The sequence below is a fragment of the Dermacentor albipictus genome, chromosome 3 (genome assembly GCF_038994185.2).
Source record: "Dermacentor albipictus isolate Rhodes 1998 colony chromosome 3, USDA_Dalb.pri_finalv2, whole genome shotgun sequence".
NCBI lineage: Eukaryota > Metazoa > Arthropoda > Arachnida > Ixodida > Ixodidae > Dermacentor > Dermacentor albipictus.
The window spans coordinates 154,835,148-154,862,904 of NC_091823.1; the positions used below are offsets into that span (position 1 = coordinate 154,835,148).

The window sequence follows — 27,757 nt, forward strand, 5'->3', positions numbered from 1 at the left end:
CCAGTCACGATCACCAATTCCTCGACGTTGGTCGTCACCTAGCCGCTACACTACGTTCTCCGCTTCCGTGGGCAACCGGCCCGCGAGCCCAAGTCTGGGAAACTAAGAACAGTGACCTCCGGGGGTGAGGCCGCTGTCCAACGCACTTCGAAAGATCCTCCGCTGCGGCACCCAGACGATGACGTCGACGACGATAACGACGCTAACGACGAGGACAACAACGACTGTGTACCTTCGGCACCTTCCTTCGAAAACCATGAACCTGTTTCATCCGACACACTCATTTCTGTAGATGACCTCCCAGTAACCACTCTTGTCGAACTGGTGCCGATTATTGTGCCATGAGCGGACAACTGCGTACTGCACTTCGGAAGGTGATGATACTGTTGCTAGGATATAAGCTCCGTACAGCCGGCGGTCATGTTCTCACGCCGTTCGGAAAATGCAATGCGAGGGTACAATACAAAATTGTGAGGCCACATTTGTCGCTTCATTTATTTTACTGTCAGTGTTCTAGGTAGGTCATACTCGACATGGACTTTCTTCGGGAGTAGGCCGCTATCATGAAGCTTCGCGAGTTGCTTGTCAGTTTTTCCGGTGAACACGCAACTCATTCGGACGACTACCACCCACAGTCCACTGCGTTATACGTTTCCGGTGACTACTGTACTTTGCCACCCCGGAGTACTGCTTTGACTACCGTAGAAACAGACCATGATCCTCCCCATCATCGAATCGCTGAACGCAATCTGTCAGTCTTGTTGGCTCGACAGTTTTGCGTAGCCCGATCTTGCAGCTGTCATCACGGACTGCTCAGATTTTAGTGGCCAATTGCAGTCGTGAATATCATCATTTCGTGCTACGAACTGCCATCGCCTATTTCGAGCCAGTCAGTGACTCTCCTGCTTCTTTAACTGTAGGACACAATGATCGAGATTCTAACTGTGACTTAGCAGCCAACAGCAATACTGATGTAAATTCTAAATTATCAGGCGAACAAGATATCATTCGAAGCCTTCTACCGTCTTTTGCGGACTGTTTGGCTTCATCATTCAAGGCGAACGCCTATTGCGAAACACAGAATTATTACAAATCCCAATGGAACACCCGTGCACCAGCGTGCCTACCGTGTTTTTCGTGAAGAGCAAGACGCCATCCGAAAGCAAGTCCACCAAATCCTTACAGGCGACATCATACAGCCCTACACTAGTCCATGGGCGTCACCTGTGGTTCTGGTGAAAAAGAAAGACGGTACTCTGCGTTTTTGCATTGACTATCGCAAGCTTAACAACGTTACTAAGAAGGGCATTTATCCCAATCCCCGCATCAACAACTCTTTGGACCGCCTTCGACTTGCACGATACTTTTCATCGATGGGCCTTCACAGCGGCTACTGGCAAATAGAGGTTGATGACCGTGACCGTGAGAAGACCGCATTTATTATGACTGATGGAATCTACGAATTGAAGCTCCTTCCTTTCGGAGTGTGCTCCGCGCCTGCTACTTTTCAGCGCATGATGGACACGGTTCTATAAGGTCTTAAGTGGCACTCATGCCTTGTCCATTTAGAGGATATCATTGTGTTTTCAAAACTTTTAAGCAGCACCTCCAGTACTTACCAGCAGTTCTTGATGCAATTCGTACTGCTGGCCTGTCTTTAAAGCCTGAAAAATGCCATTTCGGTTATGACGAACACAAATTATTAGGCCGTGTCATCAGCTACGAAGGCGTTCAACCAGACCCGACAAAACCATTGCTCTTGCTTCGTTTCCAACACCTTTGAACAAAAACTAACTCCGCAATTTTCTAGAGCTTTGCGCATATTATCGACGCTTCGTGGATAACTTTTCAAGGATAACCGAACTTTGCAATGGTTAACAAAGGATAATGTTCCGTTTGTCTGGGAGCAGGACCAAGAAGAGGCATTCTGTGGACTCCAGGAACGTCTGCACACATCTCCAGTTCTAGGACACTGACGAAACAGTAACACCGATTCGCACACGGATGCCAGCAACGCTGACCTTGGTGCCGTCCTTGTACAGTGTCAAGATGGGGCTGAGCGCGTCATTGCGTACGCAAGCCGCACTTCGTATCCAGCTGAAAGGAACTATTCCACTACGGAGAAGCAATGCTTGGCCGTTGTGTTGGCTATTGGTAAGTTCCGACCATATTTGTACGGCCGATTGTTTCGAATTGTGACAGACCACCATTCATTGTGCTTGCTCCCCAATCTGAAGAATCCCTAAGTATGGACAGCTGGGCTAGTTTGTTGTGATTAGCATTATGAAACATCGCTTCAGCGCACAATTGAACACGGACGAGAAGAGAAAGACAACACGAATGCCTGGGAAGTGCGCTGGAACGATGTTTCATAATTCGGAAGGATCCATCTGGCTATCTTGCACGCTGGCGTTTTCGGTTGAAAGAATACGAAATGACCATAGTGTTCAAGTCCGGGCGTAAACACACCGACGCCGACTGCCTTTCACAGGGCTCCACTTCTACCGTCTCCATTCGACTTTGGTGAAGATGACGCATTTCTTTCTATTATCCCAGTATCAGACATCAGCAAGCAACAGCGCGATGATTCACAACTCCGACCTCTCATCGACTACCTTAAGAACCGTCTACCATAGCCAGCTCGTATGTTCGTCCGCAAGTTATCCTCGTTTTTTATCGGCGATGGCGTCCTCTACAAATTTGGTTTTCACTGGACCGCAACCGCCTTCCTTCTTGTAGGGCCGTCTTCACTACTTGACGACATCCTTCGGGCCTCTCACGACGAGCCATCTTCGGGTCACTTGGAATTCGCACGGACGTCTTCAATCATACGCCAAGAGTACTTCTGGCCTAACCTTCGCCGTGACGTAAAGCAATACGTGAAGATTGGCTGCGACTGCGAGAGAGGCAGAACCTCACCCGTCCTTCCCGCTGGACTTCTCCATCCCGTGGATCCTCCGCGGATCCTTTTTCAGCAGGTTGGCATATATTTTCTTGGACCATTCCCCACGTTGATGCCTGGTAACCATCGGATTGCGGTTGCCACAGACTATCTTAGATGTTACATCGAAACCCGAGCTATCCTACGACGCACTGCTAATGATGTTGCAACCTTCTTTGTACATCGTATCGTACTCCGTCACTGTGCTCAAACAGTGGTTATAACCGACCGGGGCACAGCATTTACAGCGCAGCTCACAGAAGATATCATGCTTCTCAGTGGTACAGTTCGCCACAAAGTCACTGCTTACTATCCCCAGATGGATGGGCTCGCACAAAGACTAAAGAAAACTATCGCTGATATGATTTCCATGTGCGTTACCATCGACAACAAAACCTGGGACGACGTTCTCCCATTTGTTACGTTTGCATATAATACTGCCATCCAAGAAGCCGCCAGCTTCACCCCTTTTCGCTTGGTGCAAGCTGTCACAACGTTGGGCGCAATGCTTTTACCCAAGAACTGTTCTAGTGTTGTCACTGATGCTGGCGAATTCGTTCGATGCAACGAATAGGCGCGCCAACTCCCACGAATGCGTGTCCGCTACCAAGAACACAAGGACGCCGACCGATATAATCTTCGTCCCGGAGTCGTCACTTACCAACCCGGAGACAAAGATTGGGTGTGGACACTGATCCGCCAGCGTAGTCGGTCGGAGTAACCTTTGCACCGCTACTTTGGACCTTATACGATCGTTCAACGACTCGGCGACGTCACAACCGAAGTGATTCCTGAAGGAGAAGGCACCACTCGCCGTCCCCGATGCCCATGTCTGTCCGTTGTCGTTCACGTCTCTAGGTTGAAGCTATACTACTCCCGCTGACCGCAAAGCTCTACACCTCTCTCACAATCTACGTCTTCCTACGCGGTATAACCGTAGCAATCTCCATTGCATCAATGTTCCGCATCGAGACGATGCCTCAAAGGAGGGGGTAAAACCACGTCCATGACACAACTGACAACCACTCGGTGCAATTCGGTGCCACATGCTAGGCATGTTTGGTGGCTCCGACCCGAAGACAACGACGAAGGTGCCAGGACAGCTATGTGAAAGATCTATAGCGTAGACAGAAGTCTTTTGTGGCTTTGTCTGTGACAATATGTTACCGTATGAACTCGCCCAACTTTCTATCCGGGTCTCCAGTCGTCGGCATATGAACTGGGCGAGTGATAATTACCGGCCACTCAACTACCGTTCTGATTATCATTCCGCAGCGCTGTCCTTATGACCTGATTGTTCGTCGCGACTTTCCTGTGACCCACAGTAACCACATTGACTACTCTACAGATATTGTTTAGTTAGACATGCTTTGCGACTCTGACCCCTGTTTCGTGCTGCACCTCCTTATTTACGTTCTTTTGATTGCAGCCGGTTACCATCTGAAGCCGCTGCTTCCCTCATTTTCAACTCACATCCTCTTGTACGTGACATGGACTATGCCATCTCTTCACACGTTGACATTGCTTTGACGTACACGGTCGCACTTCCTGTTACTGTCGTTGCTATTATGAGCCACGCCACCTCCATTCCTGTCCTCATCTTTGAATTGTCTACCATACACTTCTGAACACTGTCGTAGGCCCGTTTAACACGTTCGAGTGAGTGTCAAATCTTATTGCTCACTGCCGATGCTTATTCCTATGCCAGCATAACGCTGACGTGCTCTCGTCCGTGTTCGTCACCTGACCCCGCTAATGACAACAGGATCGCTGCCGACAATACTCCTACTGCGAATAAGAAACTTCGTTGCCTACTGATCACTTATCGAGACATTTTTTTTTTATTTCGACGATCATCATCTAGACCCAACAACCATCGGTACACATTGCATATGTAGGGGCGCTACTATCACCTGCCAAGCAGGCGAAGAAGATGGGCTTACATGGAGGTTGCACGAAAATTGAGCACGGTGACGCACTGAGCGACCGGGACTCCATGCGGGCAGGCCTAAATAAACCATGACTACGGCAGCCACCTCTTCGCGCATCATCATAATCATAATCATCATAATCAGACTATTTTATGTCCACTGCAGGACGAAGGCCTCTCCCTGCGATCTCCAATTACCCCAGTCCTGCGCCAACCAATTTCAACCGAGTTTTTTCTCTTAGTGCCTATTAGAATATCGTCTATAGCCGTTTGCTCTCTGATCAAAGCCTCTCTCTTTCTGTCTCTTAAAGTTATGCCTAGCATTCTTCCATCGCTCTTTGCGTGGTCCTTAACTTCTTCTGAAGCTTCTTTGTCAGTCCCCAAGTCTCTGCCCATATGTCAGCACCGGTAAAATGCCCTGACTTTATACTTTCCCTTTCAATAATCACAGTAAGCTCCCAGTCAGGAACTCACGATGTCTGCCGTGCGTGACCCAACCCGATTTTATTCTTCTGTGAATTTCCTTCTCGTGGTCAGGGTTCCCTGCGACTAGTTGAATTAGCTAAACGTAATCCTTCGCAGACACTACAGGCTGACTTGGGGTCTTGAACTCATGTTCCCTTGTCCGGTTATTTATCATAATCTTTGTCTTCTGCCTATTAACCTTCAGTCTTACGCTTACACTCTCCCTGTTAAGGTCCTCAATCATTTGTTGTAACTTGTCCGCGGTGTTGCTGACTAGAACTGTATCAACGGCAAACCGAAGGTTGCTGAAGTATTCGCCGTCGATCCTTCCTCTTAGGTCTTCCCACTTTAATAGCTTGAATACTTCTTACAAGCAAGCAGTGAACAGCATTGGCGAGATTGTCGCTCCTTGTCTGACGCCTTTCTTTATGCGTATCTTCCTACTGTTCTTGTGTAGAATTAAGTTGGCTGTGGAATCTCTGTAGATATTTTCCAGGGTATTTACGTAAATGGTCTGTACTCCTAGATTACGCAATGTATCTATGACTGCTGGTATCTCTACTGAATCAAATGCTTGTTTCGTAATCTGTTAAATCCATATATAAAAGCCTATTGTAATCTGTAGATTTCTCGATGACGTGATTAATGACATAGATGTGATCCATTTTAGAGTATCCCTTCCTGATGCCCGCCTGTTCCCTTGGTTTACTAAAGTCCAGTGTTGCCCTTATTCTACTGGCGAATATTGTGGTAAATATTTTTTTTAAATACTGGGAGTAAGCTAATAGGCCCATAATTTTTATTTCAGTTCTTTACCGTCTCCATTTCTGTGGATTAGTATAATGTTCGCATTCTTCCAGTTTTCTGGGGCCCTTCCAGCCAATAGACACGTCGTATAAAGAGCCGCCAGCTTTCCAATTATTATGCCTCCTCCATCTTTGATTAAATCAATTGTTTTTTTTATCCTCTCCTGCCGTTCTTTCCCGTTTCATGCCTTATAAGGCATTTCTGACCTCATCTCTAGTTTTAGGAGTTTCTGTTTTAATTCCGAATATAACATATTTTCGTCGTGTTGATCAGTTTGGACAGTTCCGCGAATTCTATTTTATCTCTTGAGTTGGACACTTTCATTCTTTGTCGTTTCTTTATTAGGTCCTTTGTTACTTGGGAGCGCTTGCCTACTGGTTTCCTTGGCGCCTTGCCTTCCACTTGAATTGCTGCCTCTTAAGTTAGCCTCGTTATGGGTTTATTGATTGCCTGTATGTGATCATCATCATCTCTCTGTTCTAAGGCTGCATGTTTGTTTGCTAGTACCAGCCTAAATTTGTCTGCTCTTGCCCTAAATTGACCTGTTTTTTTCTTGACCAATTTTACTCTTTCTCTGTTGAAATTGAGGTAAATCCTAGCCCTCAGTAACCTATGATCACTGCACTTTACGCTACTTATCACTTTTGCATCCTGCACTATGTTGGGATCAGCAGAAAGTGTGAAATCAAATCCATTTCTTGTATCACCATTAAGGCTTTTCTAAGTATATTTCTGTTGCTACGGTTCCTGAAGAAGGTGTTAATTATTCTCATTTTATTTACTTCTGCGAATTCTACCACCATCTTAGTTACTTTCTTCGATGTTTGCTTATTTATGATCTTAATGTACTTCTATTCGTTGCTTTAGAAAACGTACATTTATAAATAATAGGAGGTCCCGATACAGTCTGACTATGGGACCTCCTACTGTATAATGTTATTTTTTTAACCTGTAATCTATAATGAATAAAATCAATTCAATCTCTGCTCTAGCGTTTCTAGAGTCGAGGCCGTAGTTGCCAACTGCATGTTCAGCCGCCTGCTTTTTCCCCTGTTTTGCGTTGAAGCCACCCATTACTACTGTATACCGAGTTTGCACTTTTCTCATCGTTAATTCACCATCTTCATAAACCTGATCTACTTCCTCATCGTCACGACTGGGTGTTGGAACATAGACTTGTACTACCGTTATTCTATACCTCTTAATAAGTTTGATTACGACTACTGCTACTCTCTCTGTATTGCTGTAGAATTGGTCAATGTTGCCCACTATGTCCTTATGGATTTGGAATCTTACTTGGTATTGCTTCTTATCAGGGAGACCTCTATAGCAGAGGAGAGGGCCGTTATTTCGCAATATGTAAGCCTCACCAGTTCTTCTAATCTCACTAAGGCCGACAATATCCCAAACAATGTCTGATAGTTTCACAAAGAGTCCTGCTAAGCTAGCCTCACTCCAGAGGGTTCGGGTGTTAAACGTTGCAAGGATCAGTTTCTATTGGCAGCCTGTCCGGAACCAGAGATTCTTAGCACCCTCTGCTGCGTTATAGGTCTGACCGCCGCCTTGATCAGTTGCTCCACAGCTGCTGGGGACTGAGGGCCATTGTTTAATAGTAGATATAATTTATGATCAGGGAGGTTGTGCCCGAATACTGCACCAGCGAGGCCAATTCCTGTTCTGGTGAGGGAGTGTCTTTGTTCAAGTTTAGTGGGCCTTCCTAATTTGGTTTCAAGTGGATTAGTATAGCCCCACTCACTCTCGACATCGTTAGCCGGTGTCAGGCGTCACTCCAAGCCTCCAGATGTGGTGTACTGGAGAAAGCAAAGAAAAAATGGGGGATTCGAACATCCGGCTACCGCAACGGAGCATTTGACATAGCTCAGTAAGATAGTGCCGCAGGCAGCAGGGGTACCTTGTCGCCGATAAGTATGGCCCTGAGGGACCTGCATGCCTAAAAGATTCCGCTGATTTGTCCTAAAGTGCACCATATAATGACAATTCTCGGTGGCCTTGACCTCTTGTTTCCCGAATCTCACGCATGCACGTTGTCTGGAATGCGCCTAGGTAAATGATATATTTCGTTGAACTTGAACGGCACTTAACACTTGTGTGTTAAAAAAAGGAAAAATTTTCAGCGCTTACCGAGAGGCCCCGAGTCGCGTATCATCCTCTCCTCGCGCCTGCTTGTCCCTTGGCGTCCGAAATCTAGCGCTCCCGGTGAGCTGTTCATAATGGTCAGTCGCGCCGCCATATCAATACCGCACTCAGCCTGACCTGAAAGCACGTGACCTTGACCTCTCCCAGTAGTGTCTTCCGCCTTACTAAAGCTTTGGACAGCGGTTATATTAGAGTTATTGACAAGGAGGAAAGGGGGGGGGGGGGGGTAACTGACCCCGTAGTTTTGGTGGGAACGCTGACGGCCTACACGCTAGGGAGTTGGGACTCGTACGCCTCATTTAACCTACAGTGTTGCCTTTTACGATCAGTCAGCCATTTTGTGAACATTTCGGGCTTGTAAGAAAATGACAGTTGCAATATCATTCCCGGGAATACAAAAGAAATTAAGCAAGAAAGAATAACTGCAGATGCAGACGAAAGGAATGGATGCATAGACGTTCGTTCTGACGCGCTGAAAATCTGTGTTGACTTTACAGCTAGATGTTGTTATTTGCTTTCCCTTATTCTTTGCGTGAATATTGTAAACAAAAACCTTCCCGTTATTTTCTCTGTACCTTTCGCTCGGAAATTTCGCATCCTCAAAGAACGCCTGTCTTGGAAGCGCGCCTCGTAAGTGCTTGACTATAGAAGAGGATCCGGCGCCTACCTCTTCACACCACCGCCCACAAATTGATGACCCGGACAACCAAGCCCTGCCAAGCCAACATGAAACCATAAATTGGTGAACCGGATGACCAGAGCCCATACATGACAGCGTCAGCGCCACGACTCCACCAAGGCAAGTGACGTGGCGTCACGCGGTACGGCAGACGTACCGCGGTTGTAGGACGTCTGGAAACTCTACATCAATTTGCCGGGCATCTCGTTCATCTAGATGGGCAGTAATTTCCTTCTCAACAAGGTTCCAGGCTCCGGTGCGTTCCAGGCTCCGGCTGACCCTTCCAGGACCCGACTGCTACGACGACTAGTGGGCAGCCGTCCTTGCTCACTATGTCAACGCGAGTGCTTACTAAAAACTGCTCTCGCCACTTCAACCATGGTATCGTTCCGCAGCTAGTCGTCTGACATTGCCTGCGTCCACCGGTGCTCATCGTCAGCACGCGCCTGCCTCACCATCAGAACTCTTTTGTCTTCGTGAGCCTCTTCCTCAGCTCGAAGGCCGCTGCACGACGACTCTTTCCAAAGCAGGCACTGGACCAAACATAAGCGTTTCGGCCTATTCTACGGTACGCCGCTCTCTTTCCTTGGACCTCCTTGCAAGCTATCCGCTCTCCATTCAGGGACACCTCACCGGTTACCTATACAATTTCTCTCTTGCAGGCAAGGAGACGTAACAAGCACAACCTTCGCGATGCATTCACCGACCGCCGCAACGCTGATGCTATCGGCTTTCGAGCTTCCAAAGGAAGCAGCAGCACACGCGCCTTCCCATGTTTTGTGCTCACACATTCCGCGGATGCATGGTCTACCGTATTATTGGACGAGTAGCTCTGTCATCTGGTTTCTTCAGTTTGAGAATCATTTCTACGCCAACAACATGAGCGACCAACACATCACGCATGTCCCGAGCTGCCATATGGTTGAATTATGGAGCTCTGACTTCGTCACACCTGGCCATCTCCGAGAACCTGCGGCAGGGGGCGATTTCCCACTACAGCACCACAGTAGCTGCGCCTCACTCACCACCTACGTTGCCGGTGCTGTCTGCTACGTCTCTCTCAGATTGCTTGAATCCGGCACTGCCAACGACGACATGATCTGCTGACTTTTCCTGGACCTTACCATTAGACTTTATTTCAATCGCGCTGGTGTTGGGCTCCTGAGCATGAGGTCGCGGGATCGAATCCCGGCCACGGCGGCCGCATTTCGATGGGGGCGAAATGCGAAAACACCCGTGTGCTTAGATTTAGGTGCACGTTAAAGAACCCCAGGTGGCCAAAATTGCCGGAGTCCTCCACTACGGCGTGCCTCATAATGAGAAGGTGGTTTTGGCACGTAAAACCCCAAAATATTATTATTTCAATCGCGCTTCGCCCTAAATGGGGGCCTTGTAGCGGTGCGGCTATTGCCTCCAAAGCAAGCGAAGAAGAAGATGGGTTCACGTGCAGGCGGCCCGAGAAAAGAACTCGCTAACCCGTTTGACCTGAGCGGCTGAGGTGCCCGTCTCTCCCTAGATCCCGCGGCAACATGGCTGCCCTGCTTAAACAAGCCGTGGCTACGGCGGCTACCTCCTTGCCCTGCCTCCCACACATTACCATTAGTATTGTAACTCCCATCCACGGACGTCTTTCTGTTGCCGAGGTGGAAATCGAGGTGAGCGAAGTGACAGAGGTACCAGATAACGTCGGGAAACATTAGGTTTAGAGGTGTTCCTGGCAAGTCATCCTCGTAAATCAAACCGTGCGCGTGGTGGATTTGCGCTGACTACCACCATATAAGCAAGGTTACAGAAAAAGTCCTCTATCTTTGTCTCTAACCTAACCTGCATTTATTGTTCTTATGGTGCACTGTATTTTTCATTTCTTGACTTCCATTCGTTATACTAGCCGATTCCTGTTTAAGAGAAGAACCACTAGAATACTGCTGTTATTACACCAGGTAGTCTTTACCTATTCCGAGTTATGCCCTTCGGCCTCTGAAACCCACCAGCGCGTTCGAGTGAAAGATGGGCACCCTTATTGTAGGTTTGAAGCAGATAATTTGCTTTTCGTGCCTCGACGATGTATTTAATTTTCCCCAACATTTGAAACGTACCTTTAGTGCTTGCGAATATGCTTGCTATTTTCCGTTCCACCAACCTTTAGCGGAACGCATCAAAATAAAACTTTAGTCGCCACGAGATCGCTGTTCATGGACGTATCCTCAACACTCAGCAGATTCAGCCTGAACGAGTTAAGTGGGGCGTTGTCCACACCTTCCTCATGCCATACTCTGTTCGAAGCTTTATCGTCTTGTTCTCGTACTACCAACACTTTGCTTAAATTTTGCTCACATCCCTTGCCCTCGCGCCGAGGTTGTGATGAAGAATGTCCCTTTGTTAAAAGCAAGAAGACAATTTCATTACTCTCGTTGAAGTCCTCTCAGACTCCCCAATTTCATCCCCATTCCACATTTCTGTACCCATGGTGGTCTTTACAGATGCTAGTGGATACGACGTCAGTACTCTTCTAGCTCAGATCCTGAGTGATTGAGAAGGCGACCTCTCCTATGCTAACGGGCTTCTCTCGTCCCCAAACTCAGTTACTTTATAAGCGAATGAGGGTCTTTTTAAGAGTCTGGGTATTCGCGAGAGTGCGTCCGCACCTGCTTGGTTGCTCATTTCGTGTAATTGCTGATCACCATGCACCATTCTGACTATAGTTGCTGAAAGAACTTCCAGGTCAACTGGACTGGGCATTCCGATTGCAGGAGTACGCATTCACTGTCGTATATAAATCCGAACGTGTACACCAAGGCACTCACTGCATGTCTCGCTATAGAGCGAATCCCCCAAGGTCACAGCCGGGAATTTGCATGTTGATGACACCACATTTTTTTAGCCGTTGCTGCGCACATTAAGTCTATCACCCTCTATCGACTGCACGACGAGCCTACCACTAGGCACCTCAGCATTACCCGCACCTATAACTGAGTCTGCTTGTTTTTTCTGGCCCGGTCTTCAGCGTCCTGTGCGCCGATATATTTGCGCTTGCGACGTAGGCCAACGCTGCTGACTCCCTTCCACGCTTCCCAGTATTCTTCGTGATCCCATCAACATTTCTACCCAAGCATTTTTTTGTTGGTGTAAGACTCGCTCTACTTGAGTCTTTTCCAACGTCCAGTGTCGGCACCAAATGCGTGTCTGTTGCTGGCACTTACGCCACCCCTCCACCGCTACACTATGCTTGGCAATCTGCTAGGCCACGGGCGTCGCGGGTATTCCTTCTGCACAATGTTTCGTCGGACCAAGAAGAATGCGCATATCCAGTGAATTTTCGCTGGTGAAAGATAATCTGCTGGGGAAAATTATCCGGAGTCCACCACTATGGCGTACCTCATTAACAAATGGTGGTATTCGCACGTAAAAGCACAGGATTCTGTTGCACTACGGCACTCGTCGCCTGATACACATGAATCGCAAATGCTGCTACTTATCGAAATCCATTGACTAAGTTCATCAAACAGGCTATACTGCCCGCTTATTCGTCCCTGCTTATCACCAGCAAGGAAATGGCCTTACCGAACGCCTCCGCCGAATACTGAGTGACATGACTGCTCTGTACGGTGCCGTAGACCACCGCTACTAGGACGTCGTTCGGCCACATCTTACTTTTACATATAGCCAACCCGGCATGAGGTAGCTTGTTAGTCGCCGTTTTACGTACTGTTTTGCCGTGATCCTATTTTGTATCTCGTCAACCTATATATTCCAATTCACTACAATCGACTAGCGCTTATCTCCAATAAGCAATTTATCTCGCTGCCCAGGCTTGTCAGATTGTACTCATCCAGCTCGCAATTCCGAGGCTTACCGAAAGCCCCACTGCAGCAGGCGCCACAGGGACTTTTAGTTATCGTCTTGTTACCTCGTGCTACTGTGGTCAGGTTCTTGCCGTTTTGGCCTACCAAAATATTTTTGGTCGCGTTATTCAGATTTCTACAGGATCCTACGACTACTTTCCGATGCAAACTATATTGAAATTAATGCAGCTGACAGTGCTGCATCGTCAATTCAACCAAAAGCGGCTGTTATTACCGCTGCTTCTTTGAAACACTGCATGACTGTGTGCACTGCACCAGAGTGGCTTTCTCACGAATGCCGTTCGATTCCCGGCGTCGTATTCTCGCATGGAAGAAGCCGACTAGCAAAATAAAACGACGAAGACGGGGTTGGCTGTCATGACTTAACGGCTCACGGCGCCACACTTTGAGACTAAATTGTACCTGCTGTGCTGGCCGTGTTGCTTCCCTTTGCGGTTGCTTCCGCATCGGAGCAATATTCTTGAGGTGCTTTATCAAGTCGACAGTGCTTCGACCTTTTCTTGCCCCTTTTTCCCGGCGTACACCTTCCCTTTTCAATCCTACCACTTATAACTTGCCCCAGATGCATAAAGTGAATGAACCGGGGCGCCCCGTTATTTCTGGTATAAGCACTGTAATTGAAAATGTATCTACGTATGTAGACTGTGTTGTTAGTACCAGGCGCTATAACATAACGCTATCTCACTTTTTTTCTACTCCAATGTGGCAATGAGCCCTCCAAGATTGTTCAAAAATTTTCAGGCCCCCGCCACTTCACTTGTCTGCCACGCGACGTCGCGAAAGCAGCAATATGACGCGTGCACGTTGAATATACATGACTACAACGAATGAAAGACAAGTAATTAGCGCTAATTTTACGCCTTTTTTCGCCATTAGACCTTGCCATTAGTGAAATACTTTCGCGCCCTGCCCACTTCGCTTGTCTGCCATGCGACGTCACAAAACTGCGAAAGCTCTTCGCGTCAAAGGTAAGTGTACGAGTTAAAGATGTGTTAGTATGCCTAACAAAAGTGAATTATGTTCTATATAGCCTAAGACTGCCCTCTTCTGAAAGGAAGAAGAGATGGCTGCCCGACAATGGTTCTCGCACTGGCTGCTCGGAGCTGCCCTGAGCATCGATTTATTTCCGTGTAATAAATCCTTTTGCGTGACAGAGCAACATTGACGAGCCCTTCTGGTACACATGCGACATCGCTCTCCCACCTCTTGACAAGGACAAGATCTTTATTGAAGCGTACTGAGAAACTTGACTGGAGTGATCTGAAGGCACCCCAATCACCTCGGTGGCTCCGCCCACGTCGGGAGCAGGAGGTGGTGACTTTCTGCGACGTCACGGGCCCTCTGGACGGCCTGTAGTTGGTGCGTGGATTCCGAGATCTTCAGCAAGGTGTCCTACTTGGACTTGTACGGAAGTCCGGAGCCTGCGTTGTACGAGCACAGCCCGAGCATGTGGTCAAAAGTACAGTGCGCGCGACCGCATTTGGAGCACGACTGCGGCAAGTTGGTGTCTGTCCAACTAAGCGCTCGTGGGGTGAAGTACAATCTCGTCTGTAAGAGCCTGAAAATAGCGGCCTGAGCCTTATTCAGGTTCCGGCTTGGGGGAGGGAATTTTCTCCTTCTTTGTCCTTGTTGCGACGTAATTTCGTGATAGGTGGTAAGAGGATCTTTGAAGGGGCAGTCCTGTGGGTGAGCTGGGTCGTTATCTCGGGCGCGGTACGTGAATTAGCGTGCCAGGGAGTTGGCACGCTCGTTAGGGCTGCAACCCGCTTCCTTAGTTATATTGTTCACGCGGGCTGGGAACCAATTGCTAAGCTATGGCCCTACAGTATCCTCGTCCGTGGTACTACGAAAGGATCAGTTGACGATGGCGGCTGATCTAGAGCGGACGAGAAAGCTAGAGCCATGCAAACTAGAGCGGACGAGAAAGCCCTGACCACCGTCCGCGAGTCGGAGAAAATGGTCGTCGGGACTTTTGAGGCTTGAAGAGCCAAGGCTGTCACGGTTTCATCCGGCTCGTTCGCGTATTTACTGTAGATTGATACGACACTGATAAGTTATAGGTGCGCGTCAATGACCGTGATTGCAAACCTGTCCTCGCTCCGATATTTGGCGGTGTCGACAAATAATGCATTCGCCCCGTAAGGACCGATTCTTTGAAGGATGCCTCCAGCTCTTGATCTTCTGCGAACTTCGTTATATATCGGGTGTATGTGCCACGCAACGGGCTATACCTGTATACGCTTCCGGGCTAATTTAGAGAGGGGGTATCTATCGAACCTGTTTAGGGAGTATACCATCTTCTTCAAAAATCGTAATGGCCGGCTTAGTTGATGAAAGCCGGCAGATATGAACAATAAACTCTGGTCCAATAAATTCACATTTGGTTTTGTGAATTCCGAGTTCACGCAGTTTCACCGTGCTAGCGGACTGTGGAATACTGAGTATTCTTGTGAAGCAGGACCTGATGAGCGTGTCGAGTTTGTTCTTTTCGATTTTCCTCCATTTGAGGAACGAGACTTTGAGTAGGTTGTCATCCTTGAGTCCTCCCTTTTTGCTTGTGATTCTAGTGACGAGTCTGAGTATATTGCTCACCTGCTCGCCTAGCTTGTTTAGAGCTTCTGCATTACAGCTATAAGCGTTGATTAATATGCCTAAAATTTTCATAGAGTTCACCCTAGGAGGGGGGTGTCCTCGTGTCCTAATTTTGACTGGCAGTATTTCCAGAGGCTCGAGGTTCGTAGTCCCCTGCGCACTGTGGAGAAGGAATTCCGATCTGGTAGATGAAAGCTTGAAACTCGTGCATGTAAGAAATTCTTCGGTTACCTCTATAGCCGCCTGGAGAGTTTGCTGTAGATTGGCCAGAGATCCTCCCGGGTACCAGAATGTGATGCCGCCGCATACATTGTATGGCCTATTTTTGGGAGTTCAGCCAGCCTTCCGGACAGTTTACGCATGACGATATTGAACAATAGCGGGGATAGGACCAAACCCTGCGGGGCTCCGCAGTTGCCCAGTTCGTAGCGGCCGCCCGAGATCGTGCCAAGTCGAAGGAACACTTTCCTTTCTTATAGGAACGATAGTGTGAAACTAAAGAACTTCCGCTTCAGGTTGAGAGAAGAAATTTCATTCAAGATGTGTTCGTGGGCCACGTTGTAAATGGAATTTGCGAGGTCGAGTGCAATGGTTCCCTGGACGTCCCGCGTCTCCTCGAATATGGATGTTTTCAGGAGGTGCATTGCGTCCTGCATGGAGACTCCTTTTCTAAAGCCTATTAGATTATGTCTAAATAATTAGTGGTTTTCTATGTGATCGACTATTCGATTATGCAATTCACGCTCGGCCACTTTGCAACTATACAATGTTAGAGACATGGGACACAGGTTGTTTATATGCGCAAGTTTCCCTGGTTTGGGGCAGTGCGCCATTCCTACGGGACCTGTTCCGAGCTCCACACATTGTTTATATCTGCCGTTAGGATATCGATGGCCTTGGCCTCCAGGTTCGAGGGAGTTTCTTGGTGACCACGTCCGGCCCCGGTGCCGACCTTCCATTTAGGGTAAAGAGTACGTGTCTGATTTTAGAAATTGTGAAAGGTTCGTTTAATTCTCGCCTCTCTAGATCCGTGTATGCCACTATCGCATTTCTGCCTTGCGAATCGTCTTCCTTGACGGCTAGGTAGGTTTACGTCAGGTCGTTGACAATTACTTCATTCTTGAGGTCCGAGATGACCTGCTTATGTATGAGCCTATCGACGGCGAGATTTACCGCACTACTTGACTATTTGTCGTTTAGGAGGCCTATGAGCAGGCTCCAGTTACTATCTTTTTTCATAAAACCACCGGTTTAGTTGCACGTTTCGTCCCACGCTTGCAGGGCCAGCAGCCTTGCATACCAATATATATCCTTGTTTACTGACATTAGTTTTGCTCGCAGTCGGCGATTGAATTTCTGTGCTTTCCTCTTCTCCGCGAGAGCGTGTTTAGCCTCCAGTAGATACGCTAACAGCGAGTCTATTTTGGGGACTTCAAGGTGTATGATGATTTCATTGGTCGCGTTTTTGACGGCCTACTAGAGAGTGGTAATAAGATTTTTTAAGGATTAGATCGAGGGGCCCGTTTCGGTTCGAACTTTCCGGAAAAGATCCTAATCGACGTATTCGTATTTGACCGGAGGTTTCGGTTTGACCTGCATCGCGATTTCGAGAACGTAGTGATCACTATCCAAGTCCTCCTGTAGATTATTTCAGAAGAATGCGAGGTCTAGCGCTGTGTCTCGACTGACCGAATTACCCCTTCTGGGGGGAAACCTAAAATCCGTAACAAGCGTGAGGTTAGAATCAGCTCCATGTTCGGCTAAGTTTGTGCCCTTCTTGCTGTTAAAGCCGTCTTCCAATTCCGTGTTGGGAACGTTGAAGTCCCTGCCATTAAGAGGGGTGTGTTTCTGGCTGCCCTGATTGCGGAATGGAATAGTGCAAGAAAGTCTCTGTTTCTATGCGCAGGTGGACTGTAGACGTTAGGAATAAAGACAGTCACGTTCCTGGATCTGCTGGGCACGATCTCGATCAGTTGCGCTTCTAGTCCGCTCTAATATTTTGGATCAGTGCGCTCCACAAAGGAGTCCTTCTTTTTAGCTAAGGCGACAATGCCTCTCACCATTTCGCTTTTGTACTCTACTTGTACGATAACCCGATAGAGTCATCTCCTTCTCGGCGACCATCTCCTGAAGTAAGATAACATGTGGCTTGTCTGCCACCAACCTGACTAGCTGACCTAACAGAGCCTTGCGCCCCTGGAAGCTAGCGCAGTTCCACTACCATATTTTGAGGATGTTGTTATTTTTGATCGCCATCTTGTTTACTTTGAATGCGGTTCAGAAGCGGGAGCGGTTCGGAATGAGTGTTTGTTCAGTATGCTTGGATACAATCAATATGTCCTGTACCTTATTTGAGCACACGGTGTCTGCCTTCGCTTGCTGCTCAGACGGGGCCACCGCCATGACCAGGACCTGAGCTAGCAGTACTACGACTGCTTCGGATACGTGGAGTCCTCCCTTAGGGGGCGCGATAACCTTGATCTGTTCCTTGGAGAGCTTCGGAAGTCGCGAAGCTGCCATTACTCGCGACAAACGACTTTTACCCAGTCCCGTGGGAGTGTGGTAGCCAGCCGGCTTGGTCATGGTGCCCTATTGGCCATCTCGTAATGGCGGGCCGTTCGTCTCCTGATTTTAACGGTTGCTGAGGGTGGTGATCCACCTAGCAGGGTTGAGATCTTCCTGCCAACTCTTCGTAGCTAAAACCCATTCTAGCTGCATTTTTAGAGTAATGTTGCATACCACCACTATTTTCCACGAGCCACCGCAAGTTAAGTAAGCAGAAGCAAGCCAATGGACACCGACACTACTCTCCTCATCCAGTTATCTATCTTCACTGCTCTGGCTTCGCATCATCGGAACACCCTCCACTTGAACTTGCTCCTCGCCTCTTGTAAGCCAAGGATATAAGGAAAGCCCCTCAATGTTGGCAGTGCTATTAACTTTAAAAGCAGACAAATGCTAGCTCCTATATATGCCAGAGCGTTCGATTAGGCTTTTGAAACAACGCTGTGGGTCACCGCCCTGTGCTCGCATAGGTGGTTCCGTAAATTTTACGCCTGGAGATGACAATAATATTATGTTATAGAGACCGAGCTTCCGGATACATTTCATTATTTACAACAGATAGAAATAATTTATTGGAAATCATTTTGGACGCCAATACTCCTGAAGGTAGCATTCTGGTGACACCTGAATTCCCGTCCCTGTAGGCCAATATGCCGCATAGCGAAGCCCTTACGCTGCCATGAAGGCATATGCGGAATGAGATTTCGATCCAGCCATTGATGTTGATACTGTTGGTAATCTCATCAAGCTCATCTTCAAATTAAGCAATTTTGAATTCAATAATTCAGCACACGCCTTAGCCAAGAGACAATCTGTTGGCCCTAGGGTAAGCTCCAACTGCTGAGGCAAGCTTACGAAGTTCGAATATCATCTACAACGAAGCCCACCGGTGCGTTACCATTTCTCATCATCACTCACCACCAACTGTAAATGCTTTTGGCGTTACTCTGACAGTCTTCAAAAGATGGCTATCCACAAAACTTTTCTGTAAACCGACCCCCAGGTAGCCGCTCCTAAGCTTTCAGAGCAGTCACATCCGGCATTGTCAGACGCGAATACCCTATAGCAAGACGCATAGAATTTACAGATTATGGTCCAATCGTGATGACTTCCTGTCAAATGGCCAATAACCAAAATACGTCCTCGTTTTGAAATATTGACCGCAAATAGTTTACACGGCCATAAAGCGTGGTGACTAGCTAAATCAGGTCAATGGCAAGGCCAATCGCACAACTCCGAACATATCTGAAGTGAAACTCATCTTGGCTTACACTAGATCCGCGAAAAAATTGGCTGCCACATTGAAACGACATCACAATCGTAAATCTCACTCCATAACAGTTCCCACACTACTGCCATCAAAGCATGTCAAGATGTCAGGTGACTGCATTGATAACACCAGAGCAACGATGCTTAAATCCAGTTTTTGCTGACATCGTGAAAGGAAGGGAAAGTCACGAATCTAGATTCACCTAAAAATTTAACGCTGGAGTGTCGGGCACAACAGAGGCAAACTCGCAAGCCGGCCGACCCATACCTAAACTCAGTTCATTGCCTCTCTCGATATTTCGCAAGCATGATAGGGAAGCTAAGTGCAATAACGTCATGCTAATGTCAAGTTAATAATGACATGTTCGCGTTTCCATAGAACTTCGAACACCGTGTTAGTGTTATTTTGTACATTCAGTACCCTCTACTCATTTTTCATTCACTGCATTGCTACAACTTTTGTATTTGCTTCCAATCCCATAGATTTGTTCACCTGTGCTTGCCTTGCCATATGCGTTTCTATCACTTTTTTAAAACAACACAAAGGTGCGTGCGCACTTCCTTTATAAATTCTGCTTGATATGCGTACACGTTCATATGGCGATTAGTGTTGCACATTATGCTTGTGATTATTTCGCACGTGGTTGAATCTTGTATTTTGAGTATCCTCGGCGTCGACAGCCATAACACTGCCAAATCTCAACTAATGCCAATGTTAAACTAATAAAAAATTCCTCAACATTTTTTTTAATTATTAGCTTTCCGTCCCTTATTTGAGTTTACGAATTGTAGTCGGTAATATTTCAAAGTGCGTGCACTTCGAATTAAGTTCCAGAAAGATACTACTTTGGCGATATGCGCCATCATTCGTTCCATAAATATGAACTGTTGTTCTGCAATTTTTTTTACCAATGCGCTTTTTTATGCACTGAAGTGCCACATTAACTGAAATGACTATGTATGTTCCATACTTTGGGATATAATATAATCCTAAGGAATGGTTCGCTGATTCGTATAGACAAGATATGATGTTATCTGCGAAGAGTATTGAGCTGATCACCTCTCCATTGTCTTTTTGAAGACGAGCTACGTTACCTGGCCGAAGACAGCGACAGTACACAGATTCTCACCGACCAAAAGCACACGCAAAAAGTCGTCAAAGTAGCGGAGGCACTGAATATAAAGGTAAGCAGTGACATGAAATGATGGATTTAATAAAATTTTATCAATTCACGTAGTTATTATCTGAAGTTTCTGTTCTAATGAAGCCGCAGGTTTGGGCTATTAGTAACAAACAAGCACGTGCATTTTGTTCCTGCTCTGTTGCATTATGTCCTTATTTCTTTCTTTCTTTCTATTTTCTTCTTTGTTTTCGAAGAAAAATTTACTACTTCATACGTGCATCAGGCTGACCGTATTATGGTATAATGTGTGCTTCTGCGCCAATAATATGCTGATGTTTATTTTCATTTTAAGAATATCCGTGTTCAGCTAGTCTTGTATGCGTATCGCGGTTCATTCCTGACTGATTTATTTCAACAGCGCCTGAAAGGTGCGTCATATAAACGACACCTTTAATTGCTTGAGTGCAAATACCTGATAGTGGCGAAACTATTTTTCATGTAATAAATATTTTTTTCGGTAATTGCATAATTCAATACCCAGCAGCACAAATGCCAATAATGAGATTTGACAGGTTTGATGCATATGTTTGAAGGTGGATGTAATTGTAGATTTTGGTTGAACGTTCATACTTCAATAATTATTAAAATAACTATGCGCGAGATGACGATGTTGAAGTTTGCAAAAACAACGCCAGCAGGCAAATAAGAAGCCATCCCAGTTGACTTAAGTTCCAGAATGCAGCAAGCTCAGTTTATTATGTGTACGTATCTGCGTGGCATATGACATAGATGGGCAGAGACTATCGGACTAATTCGTGTACATTCATCTTGTAATGCACTGCGTTACACTCATCGCATTAAAGATGAATGAACACAGAAACACTACTACACACAGGTCAAGTACAGAGAGCATGCTAACACATAGAACAAATGCAAAGAACACAGATGCACTATTATTGCAGATATTAAATAGGTTAATCAAATCAGACAGACCCATGGTGAGCCCTCTATATTTGTCGCCGTGCTTAGCTCATTTCAGCATATCACAAGACGAATGGCATAGAGGGTTAAAACACGCTGGCGGGCTAGTTGGTTAGAATCCATGGTAGAGTGTATAAGCGCAACTGGACGAGGACGAAGAAAGAAACAGATACACAGACACAGCGCTTCACTTTCAACTATATATTTTATTTTCGCACGCATCGATAAATATATACCGTGCGAGCGGAAACAAACGTGACAGCAAATATATAGTTGAAAGTGAAGCGCTGTGTCTGTGTATCTGTTTCTTTCTTCGTCCTCGTCCAGTCGCGCTTATACACTCTACCATGGCATAGAGGGACCTGTCTAAACAATTTAACAGTTTAAACAATTACTGCCTTATTTAACAGTTTAAACAATTACTGCTCAGCGATATCTTCCACCAAAGATAAATATTACTCTCAAGACCTACCATCGCTGCTAACTTCCAATCCTTAAAAATTTTGGCAAACCATATCTCCGACAAGAGATACTAACACCATAACTTTGCACGGAACAGAAAACATACCTATTTTTATCGCCGATTGGCCCACCGTATTCAGCACGTTTTTTTACCTGTTTTCACTCAGGAGGAAGTTTCCAATGTTCCAACTTTTCCTGAACTTGATGCCGCATACATGGAACCAACTGATATCACAGTTGAAGGCGTTAAATTACTCATTAGTAACCTCAAAATATCTACTTCCGCCGGTATTGACAACATTAATTCTAAGATTTTAAAGAACACCATCACTGCCTCAAGCAAGATCTTATGCCATAATTTTCAACAATCCCTAGCATCTGGAAAGTTACCCACCGGTTGGTTAATAGGAAAAATAATACCAATTCACAAATCTGGAGATGTTCATACACCTGACAACTATCGGCCCATATGTTTAACCTGCATATGTTGCAAAATGCTCGAGCACATATTCACTTCCCACGTGTGCAGCCACCTAGAAGCTCACAATTTCTTTTTTTTCTAATCAGCATGGTTTTAGGAAGGGATTTTCTTGTGACACGCAATTGTTCGAACTAACAACTGACTTGCACTTTAACATGGACTGCAACCTTCAAAATGACTGTATCTTTCTTGACTTTTCTTAAGCTTTTCACCGAGTGCCCCACTGTCGCCTAATTTCTAAATTATCTTTCTTACGACTTGACTCTTTAACATTATCCTGGATTCGTAATTTTCTTTCTTTTCGAGAACAGTTTACTGTTGTTAACAATTTGTCTTCCGCGCCTTCTTCTGTTAGCTCTGGTGTGCCACAAGGCAGCGTCCTCGGCCCCTCACTCTTCTTAATCTACATTAACGACTTACACACCAAGATTACTTCCTGCATGCGCCTTTTTGCCGATGACTGTATAATCTACCGTCCTATTCACACGACTGACGATCACTTGAAACTTCAAGCAGATCTTAACCTTATCGCTAACTGGTGTAACAAATGGCTCATGGCACTAAACTTTACAAAGTGCGAGGTGATGTGCTTCTGCCGAAAATGTGTAAATTCTAAATATTCGTATCATCCTAATAACACTATGCTTTCTCACACTTCATCATATAAGTACCTTGGTGTTGTTCTGACAGAAAATCTTTCATGGGCCCCACACATCACTTCTACATGCGCCAAAGCATCACGTTCTCTGGGCTATCTACGACGCAGTTTGCGAAATGCCCCGCCAAACATTCGAAAACTCGCTTTCCAAACATTCATTTTGCCACAGTTAGAATTCGCCTCCCCAATTTGGTCCCCTCATCAAAATTACCTAATAAATATGAGCAAATGATACAAAACAGAGTAGCCCGGTTGATATCGCGTAACTACAGTATAAACTCGAGCATTGCACAAATTAAACTAGACCTACTGTTGCCGCCATTAGATATGCGCCATAACATCGCTCTTCTGTGCTTATTCCACAAATATATTTACACTAATAAACGAACCCGATTGCAACTACAAATAGCCCACTCTTTTTCACGCAGATTACATAATCATGTCAGTTTCATGCGCATATACGGTAAAACAAATGCATTTAATTCATCGGCACTACCACGTGCCATCCGTCTCTGGAATGACCTCCCTGATTACATAGCCTCCATATCTAATCCCGACACGTTCCGCTCTCAGTTACTCATGCTTTTCCCATTTAATAGCGTTCACGGGTGACCAATCTAGTGTATGTTATCGTGCATTTTTGCATTGTTGTATATCATTTTCATAAACGGTATTCCTTTGCTCTGTTAACAGTAACAAGTGTTCATGTGCCTTCAGATATTGCTTTGTATTCCTAGTGCCTTCAATATTGTGTAACATGGTAATCTTTTTATAGCATTGTTCCTATTAGAAATTCGTACTTTTTATACCTTTTACTGTTTAATGTGCCCCCCTTACTTTATGCCCTTCCATAGGGCCTCTAAGGTTCTTTTGAATAAATAAATAGACTAAGCATCCCAGCATGTTCCTCGACCATTTCAGGAGTTTTGAATAGAATTTGTAACCGTTCATAGTGTATTGACACAGCTATTTGGTGAAATGTTTCCAGTAAAGAGTATTTTGAATATATGAGCTTCGAGCATTCCTTATTTGCATAAACATTTGTATCATAGAAAAAAGTTACTTGAAAGATATTGACAGTTCATTTAAAGTGGCACTGCTAATGTTTACAGGAATCATCCTGACAAACATTCTCTAGAAATCAGCTATCTGAGGAAAAGTAAATAAGAAATAAACTCAAAAGCATCAATAGCACCAGTGAATAGTTTACAGCTGGCGCTTACAACATCACCTTGGGTAAGCTGTATGGTGGCCGTTCAAATGCAGAATGAGCGTTTCCATAGATGGAAGTATGCCATGCATTTACTTTTAAGAGTGGTATGGTTCGACCACTTTTGAAATCTCAGTCATTCGTGCAGTAAATAATTCAAGAGAGAGAGAGAGAGAACTTCATGTAGTCGCCTGCAGAACGACACCATGTCTAAATGGCACCGTGACGCGGGCCCTGACGTCTTCTCAGCGGGTGGTCTCTACTCAACTCCAGCGCGTGTTACTCCCGCGGTTGGTCGCCCTGTGGGGCACCGTTCCGTCGGTTTCGCTCGGCCTTTGTCTTTCAAGAGCCGCCGAGACCTGCTGGACGGCCCAGGTTTGGCTTTCGTGGTCGTAGCATTCCGCTGCAGCGGCGAGTCGCGGAGGAATCGTTGTACTTGTCGAAGCCTCATTGGGGAACTTGGTGCAATCCCATAGGATGTGCGTAAGGGTGGCCCTCTCCCGCTGGCACACGCGGCACACATCACTCACATATAATTTAGGGTATAGATGAGTCATCAATACTGTGGTGGGTAAAGAACGAGTTTGCAATTGTCTGAACAGCACCGCCTCCGCTCGGCTCAGCCCCGGGTGCGGGGGTGGGAAAGTCCTTCGAGCCAGGCGGTGGAACTGGGTAAGTTCGTTGAACGTCGTCATGCGGTCCTTGGCACTACACCACGTTGGACGGTCGGTTGCAGCGGCGCGGTTAGTTAGCGCTCGCGCCACTGCGTGTGCCGTCTCGTTGTGGTTATCGTGCTTCTCGGACGCATCGTTGCCCGCGTGCGCCGGGAACCACTTGATTCTAACACACCGATTCTGTCGTTGCAGGTCAGCCGAGCACAGAACGCGCACAGCCTCACCACACACTTTGCCCTTTGCATAATTCCGCACTGCACTTCGGAAATCGCACAACACCGTCTGGCATCCGGGGTCGGCAATGGCCAGGGCAATGGCCACCTCCTCCGCCTGACACGCCTCGCGGACCCGTAAGCTCGCCGCTGCCCTCGTCGCGCCGGACGACGCCTCGATGACGGTAGCTACGAACGCCGCGCAGTCTCCCTGGTATTCTGCCGCATCCACGAACCTTGCGCGCTTGTCCTTGGCGTGAAAGTCGATGAGGGCCTTGGCCCTCGCCGCTCTTCTCTCCTTGTTATACTCCGGGTTCATGTTTCTCGGGATGAGGTCCACCCGAATCTGGCGCCGGGTTCCGTCCGGGATAGAAACGTCGCTACTCGCCGCTTTCGCTCCGGGCGTGAAGCCCATGTATTGAAGTATGCGCCTGCCGGCTTCGGTCATAAAGAGCCGCTCCAGCTGGGTGGTCCGTTGCGCTTCCGCAATTTCGTCGAGGGTATTGTGTACCCCCAGGCTCAGGAGCTTGTTGGTGCTCGTACACTCGAATAGTCCGAGCGCCGCCTTGTAAGCTCGGCGTATCAGGGCGTCGATTTTATTCTTTTCACATTGCATCCAGTTGTGGAAGGCTGCAACGTAGGTGACGTGGCTGATTACGAAGGAGTGCACAAGCCGAATCAAGCTTTCCTCCTTCATCCCGGCCTTGCGGTTGGCGACCCGTCTGATGAGACGTATTGCGTTCGTAATCTCGGCTGTAAGGCGGGAAATAGTCTCGCCGTTGCCCCGTCGCTTGTCTATGATCATGCCGAGCACCCGGATTTTGTCGACCTCCGGGATCACGTGGCCGTTCCTCGTCACGATCTTGAGGGCCTCGTAATCCCTCGCTTCGCTCTTCTTACGTCTGACGTATTTCGGTGGTAACACCAGCAGTTCTGACTTGCTCGGTGAGCAGATCAAACCGAAACCGTTCAGCTGGTCTTCAATCGCGTCGACGGATTCTTGCAGCGTGCTCTCAATGTGACCATCGCTGCCTCCCGGAACCCACAGCGTGATGTCATCGGCGTAGATGGTGTGCCGGACGCCCTCAAAGCGAGAGAGTCGCTTGGCCACCCCGATCATAACGAGGTTGAATAACAACGGCGAGCTGACCGAGCCTTGGGGGGTCCCGACACTGCCGAGCCTCTTCTCTTGGAGCCGTAGATCGCCATCGCAGAGCTCGGTAGTCCGCCCCGTCAGAAAGTCCTTGATATAATTGTATGTTCTTGCGCCCATGTTGAGTCCGGACACCTGGGCTAGGATTGCAGAGTGCTTCACCTTGTCGAAGGCGCTCTGCAGGTCCAGCCCCAGAATGGCCTTGTTGTCTTTCGTTAGGGTATCTTCGTCAATTATATCTTTCTTCAAGAAAATCAGAGCGTCCTTGGTGCCGAGGGAACGCCGAAACCCGATGATCGTGGTGGGGTATAGTCCCGACTCCTCCAGGTAATCCTGCCACCTACACATAAGGACGTGCTCCAACACTTTGCCCACGCAGGACGTGAGCGAGATGGGCTGGAGGTTGGCCGTGTTCGGCGGCTTGCCTGGTTTGGGGATGAGTATGGTCTTGGCAGTCTTCCACTGCTGGGGCAGTGACCCCGCACTCCAGCACTTGTTGTAGTAACCGGTGAGGTTTTCGATGGCTACATCGCTGAGGTTCTTGAGCGCTCTGTTCGAGATGTGATCCGGGCCGGCCGCAGACTTGCTGTTTAGTTCGTGCAGGGCCGCTCGCACCTCCTCGACGCTGATGTCGCGGTCAAGCTTCTCGTTGGCTTGACCGCCGTAATCAGGATGCCTTTCCGTGGATGTAACCGGAAGATACTTGCTGTTTATGCGTCTGATTACTTCAGTTTCCCCGTTTTCCTTGACTGCTCTGTGAATGATCTTTGCGAGGCGGTCGCGTTGGTGGGACTTAGTTTTAGTCTCGTCGAGCAGATGCCGCATCAAGTTCCAGGTTTTGCAGCTGTGCATCTGCCCGTCCGCAGCATTACAGATTTCGTTCCATTGTTGCGTGCACAGCAGCCGACAATGAACTTCGATGGCGCGATTCAGCTCCGCCACTTTCTTCCTTAGCGCCGATTTAGTCGTTGCTTCTTCCACCTGTTTAGGATAGATTGCTTTGCTTCGAATAAGTGCGCGAGGCGGCTGTCAACCTTGTCGACCTGCTCATCCGTTTCTATGATTTTGGTCGCCTCCTTCACCTTCCCCGCGTGTGAGCTGACCATTCTTCTATGCTCTCGATTTCCTCCATCTCCGTTGGTAACAGGCTACAGAAGGCATCCCAATCCGTAAAATAATGTTTTCTGGTGTCCTCCGAGGCCTTGACATCTTCTGGTATGATGACCTCTACGATGTAGTGGTCACTGCCGAGCTCTGACCCCGTGTTGCGCCAGGAGATATTCCCCTTCTCGTCGTTCTTCACGAACGTGAGGTTCGGCGTCGTATCCCTGGACACAGAGTTCCCAATCCTTGTAGGATCAGTCGGGTCTGTGATGAGGGTGAAGCCCAGGTCTAATGTGTCTTGGAACAGGTCTCGCCCCTTGGCCAATTTCTTGTTATATCCCCATGCCGGGTGTGCCGCGTTGAAGTCCCCGCAGGCGACGAGCCTGTGAGTCCCCGCCACGGTGCTGGCTCTGTGAAGGAGCGTCTTGAA

The 27,757-nt window shown here is 47.3% G+C and overlaps 1 protein-coding gene across 1 annotated transcript in view; it reads left to right on the plus strand.

The window, feature by feature from the left end:
• Positions 1-27,757, plus strand: part of LOC135920583 (luciferin 4-monooxygenase-like) — a 124,108-nt gene that overhangs the window by 3,938 nt on the left and 92,413 nt on the right. The gene's annotated exons all lie outside the window — the stretch shown is intronic.